We start from the raw sequence: 4573 nt of genomic DNA, 5'->3' as shown, positions 1-4573 counted from the left end.
TGTAAAAGCACAAGCAACTGAAAATACAACAACTTTTCCAAAAAAAATCACTTATCTAGAAATGACATCTAGTGAGTGTGAATTATAGGAAATGGCAGGCAAAGAATTCAAAAGAACGATTTAATGTATATTCAAAAGAATCAGAGCTTTTGCAGGGGTCAGAACAAAGAGAAACTATTTATTTTGTGTTGACAAACATTATCCAAATGGATCCGATGGGCAAGGTGTACGATAAGGGAGCCTAGGAAGCCTCAGGGGCCACATCGAAATTATACACTAGGCAGGCACTGGCTGAGGGTATTCAAATGACCTCAGTCATTCAGGACCATCTGGACAAGTTCTTTGTAGTTGGTACAACCATTGCTGCCCTCATGCCCTGCCACCAGCATCTATGCTCTTCTGCTGCTATCCACCCCAGTGTGACAAGGACATGAGGGATTTCAGCACCCAGTACAATACTGTTCCCTTCTATCTTAAATACAAGAAGCCTTTAACATAGTTCTCATAATCTCCTTGATACTTGTTCTTGGCCACAGTCTGCAGCATGGGAAGGAAGCAATCAATGTCCAGCATGTCTGTTTCTCTCGTCACTCTTGGGATTCCACAAGAACTTATGCACCTTGGTGTTGGTAGGGTTCTGGTCTAAAGCCCTCATCGTGTCCTCACATTAGCTGTATAGGATTTTGCCATTACCTGTTCTGTCAAGCAACTGCTAAGCATTCTTGAATTCTGTGGTCTAGTCCTCAGTGAAGACACCTATCTTGACACTTCAATTCTGGGGGACCCTTTCAAACTTAGAATCAGAAAGCCGAGAGCATCTGAAAAAATCTGTTTCAAGTTCTGAAAGACAGCTGTCAACACAAGCTAATATACACAAAAAGGCTATCTATTAAAATTGAAGTAAAAATAAGAACTTTGAAGTTTGATAGACGGTTGAAGTCTGCTGCCCTTGCAGAGAACCAGAGTTCAGTTCCTAGAACCAACAACTGTAATGGCTCACAACTACAAGTAACTCTAGAACCAGGTGATCTAGAGCAAGAGATCTACTGCCCTCTATGATTACCTTCATACATGTAGTATACATACAGACAAGCAGACATGTACACAATTGTAAATAAAATATTCTAATTAAAAAGTAATAATTTTTTTCAATGATTAAAAATAAGATAAAGGAATTTATGGTCGTAACAGAGCACCAGAACTTAGTAGGCCCCTAGTCCCTAGCACAACTGACTCCATGATTGATGTACCACTCAGGCCATAAAACTAAGCATGTAGATAGCTCCACCTGCCAAAAGTAAAACAAAGACCTAATCCATCAAAGTCCATAGTTCTGGGAAAGTTCTTAAATGCACTAACCTTGCTTTTTAGATTCTGAAGTTCTGCTCCTAGCTAACTGTTCTTATTAACTGAAGTATGTCAACCCAGGACATTTTTTTTTTTTGCTTAAAAGTTCACACCGAGGAAAGTTCAGTGCTACAGTGGGATCCTGAACACCCAGTGTAGTATGTAGACATCAGCAGGCTAATAATGACTTTCTACTTACTGACTTAAATCTATGTCCAAGTGTAGTCAGAGGCTGTTCATTCTTTTCCTGGATGCTCAGACCCAAATAATCCCTCAGAAACTGTATCCATTACAACACTGCTCGGCCTATTAGTTTATGCATATTTTTAGATAACTCTCACATCTTAAGTCAACACATCTATTAATCTGTGGATCACCACAAGTCCGTGGCCTACAGGCAAGTTTTTTGGCATCTATCTCCTCTGGCATTGGATACATGGCTTTTCTTTGACTCTGCCTACCCTCTCCTCCTCTATCTGCTTGGACTCTCCACCTTGCCCTATTCTGCTAGACCACTGGATGAAAGAGCTTTATTCATTAACCAATAAAAGCGACACATAGACAGAAGGACCTCCCACATCATCCAAGCAATCTTCTCTGATAGAAAACACCACTATAATGGTGACTAAGTAAGCTCTATAGAAGATACTTGTAGGAAACTCTCAGGCTAGAAAGAAAACCAAATCTATACATAAGGCCTGAAGAAAGAATAAATCATACTGGAAAAACTACTTAATTGAGAAAAAACAAAATAATGCAGAATCAACAAAAGATATGAATCAATACATGACTTTTGATAATAATTCTAAATGTTAATGATCTCAATTCCCCAATGAGCAGACACACACACTCACTAGTGGATTCAACCAAATATCAAGAAAAACCTATTTATTGCTTTCAAAAATTATAAATCATCACAAAAGAACGACCACAATTTAGGGTGAAAGGACAAAAAGAATATATTTAAAACAAAGGAACCTTGGTAACAAGTAAGTGTTTTTGTTCTAATAGTCTTTGAACCAACACCAGTGATGGAAAAAAAAGAGAAAACATAAAGAAGTTAATTTTATACTTACAGGAACAGCTCATCACGAGGGCATGAGATTCTAATCATATATGTCCTGAATGTATGGGAGTGCAATTATATAAAACAAATACCATTAGATGTAAAGATACAGAATAAATATAATGGAAGAGTAATTAGTGACTTCAATTTCACCCTCAATCTCATTGACCTATCTTCCCAATAACAATAACAAAAATACATAAAGAAATACTCACATTAAATAAGATTATAAATCCAGTAAAATAATCGTGCATCTACAGAACACTACATACAAACGCTGACAAATATATTCTTCTTAGAGGCCCATAGACTTTTCTCCAAAATGTATCATCTATCTGGTTACAAAGCAAAACTAAAAAAATACAGGAAAGTTGGAATAATTCCTTCTCTTCTATGTAAAAAAAAATGAAAAAAGAGTACAAAACAATAGAGAAACCTAGAATACACACAAAATTGTGGAGATTATACAACAAATAATTGAATAGATCTTTGAGGAAATATAGAATGAAATAAAAACCTTCTTTCAACCTGAAATCAATAAACTACAACAAAAGCAAAAAAAAAAAAAAACAAAACTTACTTACTTATGGAATAAAATAAAAGCAGTCTTAAAGGAGAATTTCATAGCCACAAAATATAAGCATCTATGCCACATCCATTTTATAGCTATTGTGAATAGAGCAACAATGATCATTGTTGAGTAACTTTCTCCTTAGTAGGATTTTTAATCCATTGTGTGTATGCCAAGGACTGGTACAGCTAGGGCATATGGCAGACCTTTCTTTAACTTTGTTATAATTTTGTAAATTGATTTCCAAAATAACTCCCTACCAGTTTGAACTCCCACCAACACTGAACAAATGTCCCCCATCCTCATTTACTGTTAGGTGTTTTATTGATCTTATCTGCTGCGACTGGATTAGAATAAAATTTCAAATTACTTTTAATTTGCTTTTTCAAGATTGCCAGGCTTGGTGAACACTGTTGTAAGCCTTTTTTGACTGTTTTATTTCTTCTAAGAACTCTCTTTTCAGATCAACAGTCAGTTATTTGATGGGTTATCAATTATCTTGATGCTTTGTTAGGTTCTTTGTATAATTTAGATATTAATTCTTTATGAATATATACTTGGCAAATATTCTCTCCCACTCATTATAATTACTGAAATACATTTTTTTAAAAAAATTCCATGTAGATTTAGAACGTATGGAGTTCTTTAGACTATCATCACTGTTCTAGAGATACTAAACCCACAAGAAATTCTTTTAAACTAGCCTGACTATTTCTCATTCCAAATAAGAAAGTTGGAATCAGATACACATGCAGAACATTAACATACTGAATTTTACTTGGATTGCACATGGTCTGTAGAATCTAAAATATAATGGCTTCTGGTTTTGGATTTTACAGGGTTCCTGTATCTGTGATCATCTGTGTCTTTGTATCTATATGTGTTTTTTGTGCTTTTTCCTTTGCCTCTTTCCCTTCTGTTTGTTTGTTTTGACACAGACATATTCTAGTTTATTTGATTTTGTTTTATCTTATCTTAGTTTATTTTATGGTTACTCTTTATCCTCCTGCTTGTTTTAAACCCAGAAACAGAAAGGATACTGATTCCAGATGGGAGGGGAAATGGGGATTGATCTCTGAAGAGTTACTGGAAGGGAAACTGTAATCAGAATATTGTATGAAAAAACCCCATTTTCCACAAAAAATGTAAACTGAATTTTTAATGTAAATAAGTTGTACTTATTAATATATATTTGAGGAAAGTAGGCTCTTACTGAATTTCTCTTGACAAAATCTGTTTTTGTTCATTGACTTAGAACTCTAAATTATTAATACCTCACATCTATAGATATAGCTCATGAAATTATTATAGCTTCATGGTGAGAACAGTGTAATTACCTTTTTTGTTGAGCTGGGATAACTGATTTACTCTGGCAATGACAAATTCCATGCATGGACATAAACAAAGCTTAAAGAATGTTTGTATATTTGTGTTTGCCTTCTAGAAAGTTTTTCTTTAGCCCCAGAAAAATCCTGGGTCAAGTAGTTGTCAGTCTATGGTGAACGGAACTTCATCAGCTAGTTCTTTTAGTTGCTGGCACAGAGTACTAGACAAAACAACATAGGAAAGAAAGGCTTACTTTGACTCAT

The 4573-nt window shown here is 35.1% G+C and overlaps 1 pseudogene; it reads right to left on the bottom strand.

Annotated features, from left to right (window-relative positions):
- Nucleotides 1-311: 311 nt before the first annotated feature.
- LOC101989997 lies at nucleotides 312-4373 on the bottom strand (annotated as a pseudogene).
- Nucleotides 4374-4573: the final 200 nt, after the last annotated feature.

This window comes from Microtus ochrogaster, chromosome 2 (assembly GCF_000317375.1).
Source record: "Microtus ochrogaster isolate Prairie Vole_2 chromosome 2, MicOch1.0, whole genome shotgun sequence".
Taxonomy (NCBI): Eukaryota; Metazoa; Chordata; class Mammalia; order Rodentia; family Cricetidae; genus Microtus; species Microtus ochrogaster.
The sequence above is the reverse complement of the archived record's forward strand: the minus strand, read 5'-3'. Positions and strand labels throughout refer to the sequence as shown.